We start from the raw sequence: 22341 nt of genomic DNA on the forward strand, positions 1-22341 counted from the left end.
GGTTGCAAATAGAATTGTGGTTGCTAATAGTCACGTAATTACACAGAAACCAATTAACGCTACAACAAACCAATGCCGTGCGGATATATATATAATTTAGCGAAGTAGAATTACATTAAAATTGTTAGCTATTATTGATTGCCCAATATGGTACTCATATGGACAACATAAAGCATTTATAGCTACATATATCTACAGTTCTTCTTCAGCTCTAAATTCGTAAACACCGTGTTCAGTGAACACGCGACGGAATTAGTATTCAACCGCACGACCGTTTAACCACACCCATTAATAATATACATCAGCATCACCAACAATAACAACAGCAAGTACCAGACGACAGCCAGTTTACAATTTAGCGAACATCACTCGATTTGTTACTCTCTTATATACACGCTCTTGCCATAGTATAGCGGTTTTATCCATTTATAAAAAATGTTCCACATATGTTCTCTTGGCTTGTATCTGAAGAAAGGAGTACAAAAAAGAATAGTAAGCTTTTGTTCATATTTTTAAAACTCTACCTTTTTTCTTCAAACTCTATATCTTTGTTGTGCCAACGTTTTTTCCAATCCTCGAAACAGTTGTTAAAGTCATTTTCCGAAACAGCTTTCAATCCGCGCCGTAATTAACTTTTAATGTCTTCAATTAACTCAAAACGGTTTCCCCAGAGCGGTCGTTTGAGTTTTCTGTATAGCCAGATGTCACACGGAGCTTAATCAGGTGGTTAATATGGGGGTTGCGGCACCATACTGGTTAAAAACTTGTCGAAAAACTGACTAAGAACCAATGCAGCATGCGTCGGTGCATTATTGTGGTGCAAAAACCAAGAGCTGTCGATCCCGACATCCGGCCTCGTTTTACGAATAGCTTTGCGCAAATGACGCATAACATTCAGACAATATTCTTTCTTGACAATTTGGCCAGCCGAAATGAATTCGAAGTGAACCAGCCCTCGATAATCGAGAAAACTGTCAACTTAACTGTGGTTTTTGAACTGCTTTAACGTGGTATTTTCGGATTCGGCTCACCTTTGTCACAAAATTCGGCTCATTGATGTTGTTTTTTCGGGTCGTCTAATGATTTCTTTGCTATTTATTGGTGAAAATAGCAATATTATTAAACACCTTTAAGAAAGCCTCTCCAAGTGAGCTTCTAATTATGATGGGAAGGTCCTCTGCTTTACAATTTTATAATTTTTTTTATACTCTCGCAACAAAGTTGCTAAAGAGAGTATTATAGTTTTGTTCACATAACGGTTGTTTGTAAGTCCTAAAACTAAAAGAGTTAGATATAGGGTTATATATACCAAAGTGATCAGGGTGACGAGTAGAGTTGAAATCCGGATGTCTGTCTGTCCGTCTGTCCGTCCGTCCGTCCGTCCGTCCGTGCAAGCTGTAACTTGAGTAAAAATTGAGCTATCATGATGAAACTTGGTACACGTATTTCTTGGCTCCATAAGAAGGTTAAGTTCGAAGATGGGCAAAATCGGCCCACTGCCACGCCCACAAAATAGCGGAAACCGAAAACCTATAAAGTATCATAACTAAGCCATAAATAAATATAAATATTAAAGTGAAATTTGGCACAAAGGATCGCCTTAGGGAGGGGCATATTTGGGCGTAATTTTTTTGGAAAAGTGGGCGTGGCCCCGTCCCCTACTAAGTTTTTTGTACATATCTCGGAAACTATCATAGCTAACAGGTGATCTTTTTGAGGTTAGGATTTTCATGCATTAGTATTTGACAGATCACGTGGGATTTCAGACATGGTGTCAAAGAGAAAGATGCTCAGTATGCTTTGACATTTCATCATGAATAGACTTACTAACGAGCAACGCTTGCAAATCATTGAATTTTATTACCAAAATCAGTGTTCGGTTCGAAATGTGTTTCGCGCTTTAATTTTGTTCAGCGATGAGGCTCATTTCTGGTTGAATGGCTACGTAAATAAGCAAAATTGCCGCATTTGGGGTGAAGAGCAACCAGAAGCCGTTCAAGAACTGCCCATGCATCCCGAAAAATGCACTGTTTGGTGTGGTTTGTACGCTGGTGGAATCATTGGACCGTATTTTTTCAAAGATGCTGTTGGACGCAACGTTACGGTGAATGGCGATCGCTATCGTTCGATGCTAACAAACTTTTTGTTGCCAAAAATGGAAGAACTGAACTTGGTTGACATGTGGTTTCAACAAGATGGCGCTACATGCCACACAGCTCGCGATTCTATGGCCATTTTGAGGGAAAACTTCGGACAACAATTCATCTCAAGAAATGGACCCGTAAGTTGGCCACCAAGATCATGCGATTTAACGCCTTTAGACTATTTTTTGTGGGGCTACGTCAAGTCTAAAGTCTACAGAAATAAGCCAGCAACTATTCCAGCTTTGGAAGACAACATTTCCGAAGAAATTCGGGCTATTCCGGCCGAAATGCTCGAAAAAGTTGCCCAAAATTGGACTTTCCGAAGGGACCACCTAAGACGCAGCCGCGGTCAACATTTAAATGAAATTATCTTCAAAAAGTAAATGTCATGAACCAATCTAACGTTTCAAATAAAGAACCGATGAGATTTTGCAAATTTTATGCGTTTTTTTTTTTTTAAAAAAGTTATCAAGCTCTTAAAAAATCACCCTATATGTCAACCAAACTCTACAGGGTCGTTTCTTTCAGGCATTTCCATATACAGTTCAAAAATGGAAGAAATCGGATAATAAACACGCTCACCTCCCATACAAAGGTTATGTTAAAAATCACTAAAAGTGCGTTAACCGACTAACAAAAAACGTCAGAAACACAAAATTCTACGGAAGAAATGGCAGGAGGAAGCTGCACTCACGCTTTTAATAAAAATTGAAAATGGGCGTGGCGTCGCCCCTTATGGACCAAAAACCATATCTCAGGAACTACTCGACCGATTTCAATGAAATTCGGTATATAATATTTCCTTAGCACCCTGATGATATGTACGAAATATGGGTGAAATCGGTTCACAACCACGCCTTCTTCCAATATAACGCTATTTTGAATTCCATCTGATGCCTTCTCTGTATAATATATACATTAGGAACCAATGATGATAGCGGAATAAAACTTTACACAAATACGGTATTTGAGCTGAGGTATCACGTTTAAAAAAATATGTAAATGACGGATAATGAAATCTCGATTATCACTTTATCATGCGAGAGTATAAAATGTTCGGTGACACCCGAACTTAGCCCTTCCTTACTTGTTTTTGTTTCATCAGATAAACACTCAAATTTTAACCGTTTATACCTTTTTAATGATTAGGTTTGCGAAAAATAGTTTAAAATTTTATTTAATTTTAAGTAGTTCGAAGCGAGATACGCATGGTTTTATAAGTCGAAGTTCCTTAGAATACTTTTCATTACGAAGCTCTTTTATTTTTATTCGAATTAGAATATGTGAAATTGCAAGAAATAAATTTTCAATTTCTTCATTTTAGCTTAGAAGTGAATTAATGTACATATTAAAGAATAATTACTAAATTATACTAAAGTTAAACTACTTCCACCAAGCGTCTCCCTTGCTCAAGTGCTAATTATACTTTAGTATTAATAACTTGTTTGTGGTAAAAAATCGAATGTTTTTCGATGATATACTGCGTCGCGAAAGAAATATAAAAAGAAAGAATGAAGAAAAGAAAGAATTAAACAGCTACAGTAATACAATTACTAAAATTACCTGAAGTGGTTTTTCCAATTGAACACTTGCAAACCAGCGGGGATTTTAATGCTTAAGTCTACCTTTCTCTTATTTCTGTCTTTGCTTTTTCTAAGTTTTTTTCACAGAAAGGCAAATAATCCTTAAATGAAATTAAATTTAAGACAGTCCCATGCCACGAGCAACGCACTTAAAGTTCCCGAATGAAAATTAAGTGTGATTTTTTGAGAAATATACAGACACATACATATGTATATATACTACACATGAAAGCGACAACGGAATACGAATTATAATCACTTAGGTGTTTCCTCCTTTTAGTCCAAGACATGCAAAGCAATTAGCCAACAACAACCAGTACAACATCATTAACAGCAACTACCAAACACAAAAAAAGATAATAAGACCTAGAATAACTACCAAAATTTTTATTTATGAACCGGCGGAACATTGGGTATGTGTATCTATAACTGAAATTTCCTGAATGTACATATAGGCGTCTGCGTATAACCTGCTTACGGTGGATATATTTATGTCGCTACAATTATAACTACTGGCATTTCATGTCTGGTGGGCTCATTGTAGATTTGCCAACAAGCAGCAAATGCATGCAGATAATATAATTTTGCGACTCTCTCTCACACTGCTCTTTAAAATCGACTTATATTTGTGGGAGAAGATAAGAAGTGATTGTTGATTTTCGTATTCCTTATTCAAAGTGTGCCTTTTTTAGAAGAAGTGAAGAGAAGAGCACGCGCATGCATAAATTTCATTTCTTTGAAAGTTAAGGACTCGAAAATTTAATATTTTCAATATAATCTAGTTCAAAAACGTCTGCCATAAAATAATAAGAAACACAAAATTTGCGGAAACACGCGAAGAAACTACAAAAAGTCATTTAAAACTACGACATTTTTACTTCAATGGGGTTTTTAGAAAATTTATCTTCACGAATTCGCTTAAAATGAATATGGATTTTTAATGAAATTTTTAATATTAAAACTACAAACACAATTTTTGTAATTCCACAACCTCTTTATCCTTTTATTTTGCTAATTTTAATGAATTCACGCCCTTTTTTGGATCACTTTACCATTTCACTTACTCCAACACATATATATCTTATTGCAGATTCTGACACATTTTGGTATAACCGCTTACATCTTGTATCAGAAAAGCTTGTACCACAAAATGTTAAGTATATGCACTGTCAACCTTAAACAGCTTGAAGATAATTTTTATCAAAACCTGTGAACGTGACATAATGTTACAAGTTAAATATACCAAACTGACACAGCAATTTTATTCAACGAGAAAATTTACTGTTATTTAGAGTGGTAATAAATTTGCCTGCCAAACAGTAACACTATTTATTTGTGTCATTTATTCTTAGACCTAAAAATTTTGCAAGCTCGACCGCTATAACTGTGAGTGTGTTCGCATGCTTGTTTGTTGTTGACTATGAAATGCGAGAGGCAATCGTTAAAAGTCTAGTCGTAAGCAAAAATTTATTGTGGCAACAGAAATAAACACTCAAGTTGAAAATAAACTAAAAGCAACTTGAGTGGGAGAAAAGTGAAACGCTCAGGCGAAGAAGAAAATGAAATAACTGTTAAAATGAAAATTAAATAACCGTTAAAAGATACAGTTCTAAAAAATGGCAACAGTACGATAAATCTAATTTTATTTGCGGACAAAGTTAAGTGTTTTGTTTGCTTTTGGTGCAACAAGGCTTGCGAGGGTCACTTCACCGTATATTTGCCTGTTTGCAGGGCATGAAATGTATATGTTTGAAATGTGTTTGACTGTGTTGACCACCAATGTCAGGGCTAATGCTTACATTTCTTTTACATTTGTTACATATTAGGTCAGTGGTTTTGTCAGCGCTCTAATTAGTTTGTTTGTTTTTTGTTCCGCGAAATTTACTCTTACTAAAGTTAAAGATTTTTTGCACCCTAAATTGAAATAGCGACTGAACAAAATATTGTATATCCTAAGAAATATATAAATTTCAACTCCCGGATGTTTACATTTTTATCTGTTCTCCTCTCTACTTCATATTGCGCAATATGTTTAAGGGGTGTTGTTTAAATTTAAGTAAGTTCATCGCAGGAATTACCTGACCCTAACTATGCCAAACCCATTATTTAAATCTTGATCCATACATACCTTTCTGTGTTTATTTGTTGCATTTCTTGTTGACAATTCTCACAAACTTTGCCAATAAAACGCTGAGTTCTAAATGCACAAATTTGAAAAGTTTCAACCGCTAGATTGTCGATTTACTTCAAGGAGCCCAGGATGCTGCCATATTGTGTGACATTAAATTGCTGGTATACTTTTACAACCCAGACGAAAGGAAGAGTCATTTCATTTACTATGTGGCTTATAGAGGCAACCTCGCAGCTACATATTAAATTTCATTAGTATAGAAACCAAGAAGCATGAATGATTAATACAATCGCTTGAAAGAATTATATTTGCTTGTCGTTTCTCTTTAACATCCTCAATTGACTTATTGACATCCAGAAAATGGCATAAAATATAAGACGCTAGAATGGCAAATAAAGTTTGGGAAGCATGCAAAACATGGGTTAATCTACTTGGCCATAAAAAATCGCAAATTATTTATTGTAAACATTTTTCATTTGCTTTAATCAAAAGGAGAAAGCAAATAAGAAATATTTTAAAGTTTTGGCATAAATTCTTTGGACTTAAAGGAAGAGCAAGTGAGGAAATTAAATTGAAAGTCATTACCTGGCTTTTTGTAGATGTAAAATGCATGGGTATTTTTACGCCGAGTGTATGTGTTAATATAAAGAGCTGCCCTATAGCTGTTGCAAATTGAAACATATAGCATAAATTTCGTCTTGTCTACGAATGACTTGAGAACAGAAAGCAAAAACAACAATAAAAGCAACAAAAAAAGAAGATGAAAAACAACTAAATCCGTCTGCAGAATTTTATGAAATAAAATACATTATCTTTTTTCGCTTTTTATGTGCACACTTATATAACCACAAGTTGTCTCTTATATATACGTATATATCAGTATATGTGTACATAATAATATAAAATATTTTTAGACTTATGTGTGTTTAAGTATGCATACTTGTGTATGCTTATGCACCCAGTGTGAAGGCAATCAGCGATAAGTGATGACAATATAAATCCAATTATCGTCAAAAGCATCAAATCACTGTATTTTATCACAGAGAAACAATTACACGTTTATTATTATTGTTTTTCTCTCTGTGTGTATATGCATATTTTAATGGCAATTTTGTTTCTCCTGCCTCAAATCGCTGTTTTGTTTCGTGATATTATTGATTGTTGGAATTTCTGAATAATTGATTGCCTCAAAAAACTAATCAATAAGGCAATCAAATTCAATTGTAGAGAAATTGGATAAAAGCGGTTTGAATCAAATAAAAAAGGTATGAAAATAATTTGAAGAAATTAGACGAGTTGCACGTTTCAACTGAAATTTATTTAATTGCAGTTTTTATTTATTTTACACCAGTTCTTGTTTTTGTGTGTGTGCATTTAGGTATGCTTATACCTACATACATGTATATTATCATTTCGATAATTTCACTAAAGCTTGTGCACTGTTCGACAGTATGCGGTATAAGCACAGAGTTTTATTATACATAAACTTTTCAGAGAATTTCGATAAAAGTGATGACAGTCATTAGCTACCACTCTCACCTTATTCTTTTCTCTTAAAGCGAAATTAGTAGTCGCTTAGTGTTTTTTCTAAATACCCGTTCGGTGCTACGAATATCTAATCGTTAATAAAATTTTAAATAATATTTCTATACAACTCTATTTCTTGAGCATGAAATTTTCAACTCGCAATTAGCGAAGTCTATTTCTCACTTCCATCTGTCTTTTAAGAGAATCGCTAATTGCAGCAAATTCAATTCAAAAGTTAAAATATTGGAACCGAATTTTTTAAATTTTTTAAATTATTGCTTTTCGTTACTCACCAAATGCTTATGAATTAACACAAGAAGAGAAGAGAGCAATAGCGTATAAGAAGTTATGCAAAAAATAATTTCGAAATACCCCTTAGAAGCGCAGCGGCTAATAAATAAAGTTTCTAATTTGCAAATTTGAGAAAAATTTTTTAGATAAGAGAAAGACAAGTACACAGCCACAATTTTCATACAACAGCTAACCGAATGATGCTGTCCGTCACTGTCGTGTAGCTTCCTTATATTTTTGTTTAAAACATTGCAGGAGAATTCTAAAACTCTTTGGTTTTCAATATGCTCAATGAGCGTTTCATGGTAACAGAGTGCTGGCGTTACTCTCAGCATTGGCTTAGAAAGTTTGTAATATAATAAATTACAAGCGCGCTTATTGTCCTTGCCAGTGCCACTAAACTTTTTCTGCTTTCCTTCTGGCGTGACAACTTGGTAATTCAATTGACGGGCAGCAAAATTATCCCTTTGATTGAAATAAGTTCCGTAGAAATTTGATGCTTTACACGATCCAAGCAAATTTATTTAATTAGTTGCTTCTGTGTGTGTGTACTAGGTACATGCCTGTACTCAAGTGGTGTGCAGAGGTTTGAATAGTCCTTTAAAAAAATTTAAAATTTAAATTGTACACATTATGTTTAGAACACAGCATTGTGTGATTTCAACCCAGGAAAATTAATTAACTTAGTGAAATGAGTATTTTAAGTTAGTGTAAACAACAATAATAACATTCGTATGGAAAACGTTCTGAGTTTATACGGGTACATGAGCCATACACATACGAGTATAAGCGTCTTTTAGTGTCATTTTTATAATCATTCTCATTCTTTTGCGGTTTCGTTACGGTAAAAAAAGTTAAGAAAATAAAGAGGAAACTAAAAGTAAGTCAAATAAAACTGTTGAAGGTCTTACTTTTCTGTTGGTTTTGTCTATGCCTCCGTTGAAAGCTTTCTTTTATTCTTCTTTCATCTTATCTTCTCTTTTTAATGGCTATTATGTGAAGTAATCAGCAACAAATTAGCAATCAAGCGCTGCCCAATTGCCCTTGCATGATAGCGGTTTCACTAAGAATAGAGCTACAAATTGAACAGAACTCTTTAAAAACACAAAAGAAAGGAAAGACATTGTAAAAATAAGCATGACAGTCCATAAGTTGCCTTGAATAAAAACATGTACGTTGTTGCCAGCTGCTAGCTGATAATCTAAACATACTCATCTGAGGTGCAGGTGTACTAAATAAAGACCTTTTGGGTTTGAGTTTAATGTCCAACAAATAAATCCTTCCACAAATACACATAAGTAAAAATATTAACATTTGAAACTACGTAAGAAGAAAATAAGCTTAAATTTTTATTAAGATCTTCAAACCAGCAACAACTTCTGTGACAATATACATATACACTTGTACCTATTTTATTTCAGTTTTCCCTAACATCGCTCCGGCTTAGTCGGTGGCGCATGGTATAATAACAATTAAATGCGGTACGAAAATGAAGACTAATTGTCGCCAATTTGCTTAATGAAAGCAAATTCTATTCCTAACGCTAATCCTAGCATCGTCTAGCGTATTTTGTGCACCACATACACTTAACTCAGAACAACAACACTAGCATAAACACGTCCACTGTAACAACGCTGTTAAGCTTTATTTAAATTGCGGAGAAAACCAACTTGGCAGGCATCTTTTTTTCGCTTTCCTCTTCATTTGGATTTTTTTGTGTGTATATTACATATAAATATACATAGATGGCTTGAAAAACGCTTTGTGGTGCTGACAAAGCAAATGAAGTTATAATTAAAGCGTAATGATCCATGTAGGCTCTGGAACATTGGTCGGTGAACATTGAGAGCACGTAACGGATAAAGCAAATTAAGTGCGGTTGGCAGTTACGGTGGGGCTATGAATGACATTTAATCATTGGCAGTGATTTCTTGCCTCACAGGCAGAGCAGCAATGGAAAGCGTTAAATTAAAGTCGCTTACTTGGTAACTGTTTGGCTTAAAATCCATGCTTAATGTTGACAGTTTTCTTCCATTATTGAGGTGTGGTGTACTCCAAACTCCTTCTGACCGGCCAAACTGTCAATAAGTAGTAACAACAAGTATGTATATTCAGTTTACATGGAAACTATATGCTGTAGTAATCCGATGTGAACAGTTTCTTCGGAGATTATATTATTACCTTTTCAAAATTCGTGAAGATACCAAATCAAATACGAAAGTTTTCTATACAAGCTTTTTGAGGTATGTTTAACCGATCGTTCGGTTTGTATGGAAACTATATGCTATAGTGAGCCGATCTGAACAATTTCTTCCGATATGACATTTTTTCTATGAACAATAACTCATACCAAATTTCATGAAGATATATTGTCGAAGTTTCCATGAAAGGATTTGATTCCGATCATTCAGTTTGTATGGCAGCTATATGTTATAGTTAACCGATCTGAACAATTTCTTCAGAAATTACATTGTTGTATTAGAAAATATTCTACACCAAATTTCGTGAGTATATCTTGTCAAATGTGAAAACACCAGTGACAAGTCAATCTTCCAGTTAATCTTCAAAGCATATCGGAAAAGAACCTAAAATTTCACGGTCACGTATTAACACAAATATTTATGTGTGCTGTTAAATATGGAAAATGCCTTAGAAATCGCAATAAATAAATTTAAAAAAAGCGATCACATATTGATATTAATTCTATGATAAAAATCATCTGAGAGCACTCACTTTGCGCCACAATTTCCAATGATTACTTCAGTTTGTTCTCGCTGAGGTACAGTTCAATGAGCTTTTTGGCATTAAATAGTCTTGTGGGAATCTGAATCTCGGGGGGTTGATGCGACCACAATTTGCGGAAACTTGAGTATTATTATTATTGTTGTTTTTATGAATAGCTTACCATGCTTTACTGCTTCTTCTTCTTAATCATCTTCATAAAGGCGGTCACGACCACATGCGCGCCAACTGTGAATCCTTTACGGTCCTTTTGGTAATTAGTGCAGCTTTGTAATTGCTCATAGAAATTTGTTTTTAATGGCAGACTCTAAACCACAAACTTGCCACGTGAATGACATTAAAATATCATATTCATAATTGAGTGATTAAAAGCGATAGTAAAGTATGTAGTGAGTAGAACATTTAGTTTAGTATATTTTGGTTGTGCGCGTTTTGCAGATTTAGGCTTAACCAGATTTGTTCAAGTTGAAATTTTTTTATTGGCCATAATCTTTATTAATGAGATTAAATTCGCTGAATTGTTCTAATGTAGTTAAAAGAGATTTGCATAATTTTTAAAAGGTGTGTTCACTTTAAAGCAATATTTATATGTAAAGGAAATGAAATAACTAATTTATTAATTAATAAATAACTCTCTATGAAGTATTTGAAATTATATTTAGGATGTAGGCAAAATTTGATTAGGCTTTTTTGGTCCGCAAACTGCAAACATGTACCTATATACATACTTTCAAGGTCAATTAATATATTAATTCAACCATACTGTACTCGCATGATCTACAATATTATTGTTCTTGGAAATTATTATTATTTAATGAAAAATAAATAATATTGACATAAATGTTGTTCATACGAATCCTACGTGAAGAGTTCAAGGAAAAATTTTATCCTTCAGCAATGCTGTTGACAATGGAATGAAAATGTCAACGCACACGCTGAGGATAGTGGAAGAGTGAGGAGGCAATCGAACTGTTATTTGCAGTGGTCATGACATATTTGACCTTCAGTACTTTCCAACTCTATGTCACTTTTTTTGTCTTTAGACAAATTTTGCCCTTATATTTTTACACCACATGTTTCATTGTTGGTGCGTCATAAAGCAGAAACGAGCATAGCTAATTAGAGTTGTAAGTAAAGGGTGATTTTTTAAGAGCTTGATAACTTTTTTTAAAAAAAAAAACGCATAAAATTTGCAAAATCTCATCGGTTCTTTATTTGAAACGTTAGATTGGTTCATGACATTTACTTTTTGAAGATAATTTCATTTAAATGTTGACCGCGGCTGCGTCTTAGGTGGTCCATTCGGAAAGTCCAATTTTGGGCAACTTTTTCGAGCATTTCGGCCGGAATAGCCCGAATTTCTTCGGAAATGTTGTCTTCCAAAGCTGGAATAGTTGCTGGCTTATTTCTGTAGACTTTAGACTTGACGTAGCCCCACAAAAAATAGTCTAAAGGCGTTAAATCGCATGATCTTGGTGGCCAACTTACGGGTCCATTTCTTGAGATGAATTGTTGTCCGAAGTTTTCCCTCAAAATGGCCATAGAATCGCGAGCTGTGTGGCATGTAGCGCCATCTTGTTGAAACCACATGTCAACCAAGTTCAGTTCTTCCATTTTTGGCAACAAAAAGTTTGTTAGCATCGAACGATAGCGATCGCCATTCACCGTAACGTTGCGTCCAACAGCATCTTTGAAAAAATACGGTCCAATGATTCCACCAGCGTACAAACCACACCAAACAGTGCATTTTTCGGGATGCATGGGCAGTTCTTGAACGGCTTCTGGTTGCTCTTCACCCCAAATGCGGCAATTTTGCTTATTTACGTAGCCATTCAACCAGAAATGAGCCTCATCGCTGAACAAAATTTGTCGATAAAAAAGCGCGAAACGCATTTCGAACCGAACACTGATTTTGGTAATAAAATTCAATGATTTGCAAGCGTTGCTCGTTAGTAAGTCTATTCATGATGAAATGTCAAAGCATACTGAGCATCTTTCTCTTTGACACCATGTCTGAAATCCCACGTGATCTGTCAAATACTAATGCATGAAAATCCTAACCTCAAAAAAATCACCCGTTAGTAAAATCTTATAGGTATATACATTAGAGCGTGTCGGATCTTTTTTCTATAAAAAAGAGTATGCGGGAAATATTCTACATTCATTCATATTTAACTATATATATAACTACAGAAAATAACGGTCTACTATAATTTGTTATTTGCTCTTGCACTGTCATTCCCGAATGTCGTTGGCGAGAACTGTGATTGTTCGTTGCCTGTTCATAATACAAAACAATCATGCAGCATAGATATGTCTGTTATTGGTTTACAGTTCTCGTACACGTGCATTTATTCTTATTTTTATGCAAACCGAACATTTTTCTTCAAAGCAAATGCGGATAATTGCTGAAAATCGTCGAGAAACACTAAACAATCAAACCGGAAACGTTTCTGCATACTAAATATTTAAGAATACGAAAACGTACAAAATTCTGTGTTGGAAATTAAAAAAAAAAATTAAAATTTTCGAAAAGACATCTCGACTACATATTTCTTTTAACAATTTACTAAGATTACATATTTGCAATAATATTGAAATTAATTTCCACAAATTTTAAACTTTTATATTCATGCTCTTGACTCTCTTCTTCTTATTATTACTATAAAGACGCTTAACATTCTCCTTCCATTGACTATGTCTCTCTTATAGAAGCGTAAACAAAACCAAAAGCTGTCTTCTTAGAGTTTAGTCCACATGTTCACATAACCACTCACATATTCTGAGCGTTTAATATATGCTTTTTCGCAGGCAATTTCATTTTCAAACTGTTTTGACGCTTGAATCCGCACTTGTGCTCCAACGGAAATTTATTTTATTTCATACTTTTGTTTCGAAGTTCACTTGAAGTGCACTCAGCAGGCAGTAGTCTTCTCGCTTGTACGAGGGTATTTAAAAATGCAAATACAAATATTTATATATATGAAAAAGTGTATGGATACGTGCTGTTTTTCATATATTTTCCACCATTGAATCATAAATTGATTTGCTTGCAAAAAACTTCTATGTGTAGACAAGGTAAGCACGAATAACAGCAATTCAATCATTTTTCAGGCTTCTGTGGCTTCAAGTGTTTGCTCGAGTGGTGGAACTTTACATATGGAAGCACCTGTATATATTATTTATGAATTTAGTTTCATTTGTTTTTGTTGTAAGGCGCATTTACATGTATGTTTGATGTTTGTGCTTATGTGTTCTGCGGTGCAATCCACAGGTGCAAGTGGGGTTGCCAATTTGGGAAAACATTCAAGCATGAAAGTCCTAAAACTTTACAGATGTTGAGAACCATATTGAAGAACAAGCAGGGAATGACGAAGTATCTTCGTTTTACTGTCAAATGAGTGTTGTCAGAAATAAAAATGAATGTGCGAATATAAACTTATAAGTGTTTATGCAAAGTTAAAGGGGAATGTTTATTATCATTCGGAAGAACATTCGTTGCCATTTATTTTTTGAAATATAACCTTTTCAAAGGTTAGCCACGGCTACGTTTATTCGTTGCGTTCAATTTTCAATGACTTGTTCGAGCACTTCAACTGGTAACTAGAAAGACGAGGGTCTTGTTTTGCTGCAAGGACTGTCTCGAAGCTCGAGTATCCGCATAAACTTAAGACTTTACATATTCCCAAAGGAAAAAGTCTTGGTGGCCATTCGAAGTGTGAAGTTCTCTGCTTACCTCTTCTCTCAATAAATTCATTGGTTGATGCGTTGTGTGGGAAGTGACGTCGTCTTGTTCAAACGAAATGTCGCCGAGATCACGAGCTTCGCACCAAATGGTCGGTTCAGGCACCAAATGGTCGGTTATCATGGCGCACCAACGGTCGCCCTTTACGGTTACGTTCTCACTGCAATCATTTTTAACGAAACATGGAATGATCACTACACTGGCCCACAAACCACACCAACCCATTGATTTTTCTGAATGAAATGACGGCTCTTGAATATCTTCAGATTTTCCTTAATACGGCAATTTTGATATTTTACATACCCATTGAGACGGAGATGGGCCTCATCACTGAACCAAATTTTGCTCGAAAACCTCGGATCTTTTAGGAATTTTACAAGAGCCCATTCAATTTTTGCAGAAGCTGTATTCAAATTAAAATCTCAATGTAAAATACGCAAATTTGTTCTATACGACAGTTCGAGTTGCTGCAAACGGCGAATCGAGCCTCCACGGTCCTCGTGTATACCTTCAGCTACGGCTGCTATATTTTCTTCACAGATCCTACGAATTCTCCGCTTTGGCGTTTATGAACTAGGGTGTCAAGCGAATAGTTAGCACATAAAACCATTATGTGCAGTTATGCATCCGTTATTTACAACTTGGCATCGGTTCAGAAGGCGTCAATGTGTAAAATAGCAGCACACAATAGCGCTAAACAGCAATGGGCGGCTTGATATGAACGGCCACAAACATAGCGAGTAATAAACGACGCACCAACGAGAAGCGAAGGACAAAAGCGACACCGGAATATGGCGAATCTATTTATTGAGTCATTTTGATTTTATTGCATGTGATGCAACAACGCACTAACACCCTTGTCCTGTGTAGCCGCCTGTCAGTTGGGTTTCGCTTGCATTGCAGGATGCTTGTGTTAAGGACAGGTATGCAGTATTGCAGGCGGATAAATGGCAGCCGACTCGATAAGCTGGCAAGGAAGCAAGTTGGCTCGCAGGAAGACAGCTACAAAATTATATGCAGCAAGTAAACGTAATAACGGCGTTGTTAACGGCAACCGGGTTTCCTCTTTTTCGTGTGGAAGTTTTCTACACATTGCCCTTGCTGTTGTAGATTTGTTTATTACTTTCTTTTTGTTTATTCTCTTTCTGCTTACGCCGTTTCTGCTACGAGTTAAGACCGCAAGACCATACACCGAATCATGAACCCATATAAGACAATCGAAAACCCTTAAGCATATCAATATTTATGATTGCCTCAGAAACTAATTTAAACGAGTGGTCGATTAAGGATTTTAAACTGCGATTATGAAAAAATATGTCGAGGTTTAATCATAATATTCTTCCCTCGTAACAGAATATCACCTAAATAAGGTAAATCCTAATATGTTCCAAAGTATTCAAAGAAGGTAACTCATCGTTAAAAGCTTAAGACTTTGATTAATGATTGGATATAAACTCTTAAATTAAAACTGACCGATCAAAACAAGAATAAAGATATTTTTATATCCTTTTCAGCTATAAATAATTCACCTGTGAAGCGTATTATAGCTTCTGTGTAGCCGAAGTTAAGACTTTTTACTGTTTGCAATCACCATTAGTTGTAAGCTTTCGTCAAGATCTTATCATATCCTACGTATCAGAAAGAAGATCACAGACGTCTAGTAACCAACAACCGTATCATAACCACATTTCAGCATGGATATGGAAATATGAGTCATTCAGATGGATGACGAAATATTGGAAATATTTATAAATAACTCTACACCATGGCAGTGTCAACTTTATATAACAAAAAACTCAAAATCGAATGCAAGAATCGATTTTTAGTCACCTTTTCCAAAAAATTTTTTCTATCAGTAAAGTGTCAAAAATAAAAATGGAATTCCACTGTAGCCTTCTTTTTTAATCTTGAAAAGTTCATAATAACAAATTGTAACCTCGAACTCATCTTTTGCAGTCTTCCAGCAACGGTACGAATACTTTTCTCGATGGTTAGAAATATCAGTTATTTCAAAATTAGGCTGCAGTGTTGCATCAATCAATCAGTTTATGCAGGAGAAGCTAGAATCAAATACTAAAATCTTAAAATCAAAACTAGATATTATACTAAAACATGTTTTTATGAACATTTTTTTTATAATCATAAATATTTATTAATCATAAATATATATTACATGAAAAATTCAATATTTTAATTTGCTACAATACTTTTTTTAGAAAACCTTTTAGTTTCTTAAACTTTCAGATTCAAATGTTCGTACTATCGAATACGAGTATTATTTGTAGCAATTTGCATCTAAATCTAGACAGCGTCGGATAGTAGTCGCTGGTGGAGTCACGTCAATTAGCACCATTGTTTATACAGTAAAACTGGTAGCAGAGAGGCTAGGAAAAAGAAGAGAAAAAATAAAAACACGGGCAACAATGTGTTTTGGTCACATCGCCTGATTATTCGTGAAAGTTTGAAACTTGTACTGGTCGGTCCATGCATGTTCGATTCCGCTATGGCGGTGGTGGTAAGCCAGACATTCCTTTCATTATTAAACTATTAGGTGTGACGGTTTTCGCCGGTTCGGATTCAAGTTAACTCAAAGAAAACGTGTTATCGTTCAGCCCATATTGACCCGCGCCGCTGTCCAACTTTTGCGAGTTAATTGGCATGCGATTATTGCCGGTGGCTGAGGACTACCGATGACGAGACAAAAGTTTTGCTCAGTGTCCAAATCTATGCCGAGTAGAATATAGCTATCGGAGACTTTGGGCCGTTGGGACAGTTTAGATTGTAGTACGTGATATTGTTGCTTCTGTTGTGATTGTTGTTGTTTTTTTGTTGCAATTCCAGCAGTCATACCAATAACTTGATTTGCGACGATTTCATTCCGCTTAGACAGGGTTGTACGCATGCTATCCTACAGAGAAAGATAATGTCTTTAGTCACGACTATGTAATTGCATAACTCGGTAAGAGTAATAGTAATTAAAAGCATTTTTATTCACCATTGTATGAAGACGCATGAAACCGTTCTATCGCAGCAGAGCTGCGTAGTTGTGGCTTTGACTGTGAGAGCGACTGGGAAATCCGAATTATTGAGCTAGGGTTAGCTGTGAATGATAATAGAATATTTTTTTTTTAGTTCAGAGATAAAAGTGAATATTGTGAGAGCATTCATTCGATTCTTAGATAACTGCTTATTTATAAATATGAGAGCAGTCGGGTCGTAATGCTGGTATATACATATAATCGCAATTTAATCGGGTGAGATGTGATGATAAGTTGTGGAAAATTATAAAAACAGACTAGATGAGGTATCAAGAAGTGAATTTCATTGAAACAGGGTTAATGAAATGATTACACCTACTCACCATTTGAGATTAGTTGAAATGTGGACAGAATTTAGAAATAAGACAGTATACAAATAACACGATGTGAGATTAATTCGAAACCAGATGTAAGATATAGAAAAAAAAATATAAAAGGTATTAGAATGCAATTTGAGTGTTTCAACCTCTCATACGCTCACAATTCAAATGACATTCGTGTTGTAAATTTTGGTTTTTTCCCACTCATGTCTTACACTCATACGAGTATACGTCATTTACCTTAACTCAGCTTGAAAGCATCACGGAATTGTTATTCAAGATGTTGTAAAGCAACAGATTAATGAAGGTGGATAGGTAATATAGCACACCAGATTCGAAAATATCTTTGAAACGTTGCGATTCAATACACAGCCATCAGTAGTTGTGCCTGGAAGGACGCCTAGCAGTAGAAGGAAGCCACGGTGACAGCAGCTGTTGTACGCGGATGCGATAAAAAAAATTGTAATTAAGTTTCAATGCATTGGAAGCGGTATAAAATTGTAACGATTTTACCATTCGAACTTAGAAACCATATCTAACCATAAATAAATCCAATTTTTTACTACTACAGGGCAGCGCAACATATGAGATATAAATTATTTACTAGCTAGAAATTGTTGATTTGACAAAAAAAAATAAAATTCAATTACACCCTGCCGCAGCCAAGCTGTCTGCCTACAAAAGCATGGTAAGGTTTGGTACTACGGCTACTTTTTTCAATTTTCTACAGAGAACAGCTAAAATTCCTTCCAGTTGATGTGGCAAGGGGTTGCGGCACTGGGCGCTTAATACTTATTTGAAATGTTTTCACATTATTTTACACTTTTTGAGTGCAAATTGCGTTATTCACGATTTAATACTGATATAGTTTCGATTAGTTTCTATTAAAAGACGTAGTTTCGTTAAACTTATTGAATGTACGTCAGTGCGTATGATAAACATTGATTGAAGGCATTTCAGGATGAGTACATGGCAGCGAAGGGTGTGATGCACCGATAGAAAGAAAAATGAAATATGAAAAAGTTAAAGGTAAAATGAAAATTCCAAAGCAACCAAATATTTTTATTAAAATTTGCCAAATAAGGTGCGATTTAATTTTCCTCAGACAAAACAAAATTCCCAAATCGAATCACAAATCTCACTAACTATTTAATTTATCAACAACAAATACTTACTCAATATTCAAATCACTAGAATTTGAACTCTAATCCCACAATGCATATCCAAAACTGCGTAAAAAGTCGTCACTATGATATTAAACCTTCGCCGTCACCAAAATGTCGAAGAATAACTTGATGGCGCGCGAGAGCTTCGACATGGTGTGCTGTCTGCAAAAAAGCGATAAAAAAAGGTGGGAGAAGGAACAGGAAAAAGAAGAACTCAAAGCTATCACAAAATAAAACTAAAAAAATATTCACGATCCAACTATATACACATGTAAAAATCGCGAAGGCGCAACATTGTAAGGTGTGCCCTAAAAATTGTCAACCGTATCGTTGCAATCAATCGCGAAAGTAGTCAAGTAAGAAACTGAAAAAATAAAAGAAAATGAAATCCAAAAATAAATTTTCTTTAACGGTAAGAACGCGACAGCTATACCTCTTTATCTCTCCTTCTTGCTGTAAATTTAACTTATTAAGAAAATCACTTTACTTACTTGATGACGAAAACACAAATTACTTTAAAAATTAGTAAAAGCCAGCTGAAATTGAAAGTGTAATGAAACCGTTAATCAATACCCATTAACTTTTACTCACCGAAATGGTTGGCATATCACTATGTAACGTTCAAGGGTAAATGCCGTTATTGTCAACACGGTTGCATTGGTGGCTTTCTCCGCCCAAACACTGTCAAGTATGCAAATTGGATCGCCAAATGGGAAGGCATTGTGGTACCTTAACTGTATACGTCTTGTGGTGCACCTAAAGAAAAATGATTCGAGTTGGAATTAAATATTATGATCTGTGACTTTAATGTTTATTATTTATTATTATTATTAATTTGGATTACAGGACTGTCTTGAGTAAAAATTAAACCCAGATCTGCTACGAGTGTATAGAATTTGCTTAAACTTGAATGAAAAGATTCATAAAATGTCATCATCAAAATTATTTACCCATGAAATTTATTCGCATCACAGGGTCACGCAAAGAGTATAAAGAACAACAAGCGAAATTATACAAGTGGTTGGTGTAAATACCAGAGACCAAAAAATAGTGAAGTGTTCTTTCTAGAATATATTCTAGGATGGATACATCAAATTTCTTTATGCAGTTAGAATATATTTCGTATTAAATTTGTTTATGTAGAGTGGTATGTACTTTCAGCAAAATCTTTTCGCCGCATATCTAATATATACTCCAGCCAATTCGCCGGGTCGTAGAAAATAAGACAATCGCGATGCTGGACAGTGAAACAGAAAGTGTCTAGCTGTTTCCACCTCATTGTGCTCCCTTCAACTCTGACAAGTTGGGTCCTATAAGATCTTTAGCCCCACCGAATGAATGGCAATGGGTCAGTTTTTATTTAGGACACCTACTATTCCATACCATAAATACAGAGTTTGAATGCACACAAACAAGGAAACACCTGGTTCTGAGCTTATCTACTTTACAGTTTCCGACACTGCAAAGTCGTGTTAGTGATTGAGCGCTGACTTCAATATTCACTAATCGTGTCACTACGCCTTTAAGAAGCGACTACACTATATCCCTCGGAATTCCCTCCACCAGACAAAAACGCCATAGTATTGATTACGCATTTGGTGACGATTTCACAAAGCCAAACCAAAATTTTTGGCTAGAGTCCACACCGCTTCCCAATATCTTCTTTATATTTTTTTAAGGTAACCAATGCCTTTTCCACTCAGCTCTCAACATTGGGCTTCATGGTGATGCCCAACTCCTTCACTCTTCGACAGGGTGAAGCCGAAAGCCTCTAAAGAGGGAAGGGAAACACCCGGATTTTATACCTCCTGATAACTAAAATCAGTTCAGTTTATTTGTATTGAAAGCTAGGCCGCTTCTATCCGCCTATCTAGATGTCACATTGTGTTAACTCGTAAAAGGTATCCAGGAACTTTCCCTAAATATTCATACATATGAAATGTTTCAAAAAGTAGATTCAACTCACCTGATAGTAGCAACATCAAATACGATACATCAAGACTGAAGAGACGCGCGTGCATAAATTTATTACGCCGCCAAGATGATGACATAGAGTACGATGAGCGTAATCAAGGCGGTCATAGTCTGATTGAACTGCGCAGTACTTGGAATTTGTGCCAGATTCTCCGTCGAAAAATTCGGTGTTAGTGAGATATTCTACTTGAATGCCTTGCTCCGCAGCAGCTGCTGTAAGTCTCCCCAAGAGAATAAGTCAAATAGCGGCGAATTGGAGTAGTACGTTTGACTTACGGTGATATCGATAGAACAGCAACACTTCGTCTGATGTTGAGACGCTTGCAAAACTGCTGGCGGCTATGGTAGCTGTTGCCAATTGAGACCGCCAAAATACGTGGAAAAACATGTTTTTTTACTTTGGGGGTTAGATTGCGCTGGGTGTGGTAGTGTTTAGTTGCTGGTACAAAATTTCATTTTCTATCATGAAAGTAAAAGTACTTTGTTTAGTATTCAAGCATAAGTGTACTTATTATTGAATGAAACATAACGACGTTGATAGAACATTTAGTCAGTTAAGAGGGCGCTAAATCGTTTGAGGCGTATAGTTCTCAATATATATAAATACACACCTACATAAGTGTATTGATTCCAAGAATATTAAGTTCATGGGTAATGACAAGTAATGCCATAAAACGAGTACGAGTACAATGCCATTGCTTATCGCTGTTTTTATTTTTGGTAACAAAGTTTTACTACTTCTTTTTATTTAGAATAAATACACCAATTACATGAAAATATGGGCAAATAAATAACCGACCGAATATATACCCAGAATCAATAAACAATTTCAATCACAAACTACATATATTTACACATGTGTACAAACATAAAAATGTCATAAATGAAATAACATACAAGTTCCTGGAGTCTTCGAAATAAATTTTCGCCAAATAGGAACATAACAAATTGTGTTCGTGTAGGTGAGTGTGGAAGAACGTATAGCAGAGTATTATTATTAGTATAGTCGACGCTGAACCAAGAAACGAATTTTCAAAATGCTACCAGCACTCTATAATATTTACATTACAAATATTAGTTTTTAATTGCATGTAAATACAACATTCAAAATATTCCAAACATACATATAATATATGTGGCATAAGCAAAATTAATAAGAGTGTATTTTTGTACTATTACAATTGCATAATGAATCGAATTTATTTATTTGTTTAAATTCTTAAATTTCCGTAAATAAATATCATGTCGCAAAACAAGCTGAAGGAATGTGTAAACAAAACAAAATCCATGGCGTGGGTTACGTATACGCACTGTCATACAATACTTGTATAGCATTATACAGTCGAATTTAATTAGATATTTTTTACAGTAATAAAATTAAACGAAGCATGCAAATAAATGTTTACGCTCACTTGCACACAACCACATTTATGAACATGTCAGATAGTGTGTGTGTGTGTGTGTGTGTGTGTGAACGGGCGCTCAAATGCACGCAAACACAAATGTAATAAAATATGCAAATACAATTTGGCACTATAGGGAATGCATTGCGGTTGGTAATCACCACGCAGTTGCGGAAAAACCAATTTAAGCCCGGAAGTGCAGGACAGATATAATTAAGGAGTGCAATTGTGTTTAAATTGGTGGCCATTCTAGACCCCGCGGTGCATTGTCATATGC

At 35.2% G+C, this 22341-nt stretch overlaps 1 pseudogene; it reads right to left on the minus strand.

The window, feature by feature from the left end:
* LOC125776560 (uncharacterized) overlaps window positions 1-22341 on the minus strand; it is a 42027-nt pseudogene that overhangs the window by 14475 nt on the left and 5211 nt on the right.

The sequence above is a fragment of the Bactrocera dorsalis genome, chromosome 2 (assembly GCF_023373825.1).
Source record: "Bactrocera dorsalis isolate Fly_Bdor chromosome 2, ASM2337382v1, whole genome shotgun sequence".
NCBI classification, from domain to species: Eukaryota; Metazoa; Arthropoda; class Insecta; order Diptera; family Tephritidae; genus Bactrocera; species Bactrocera dorsalis.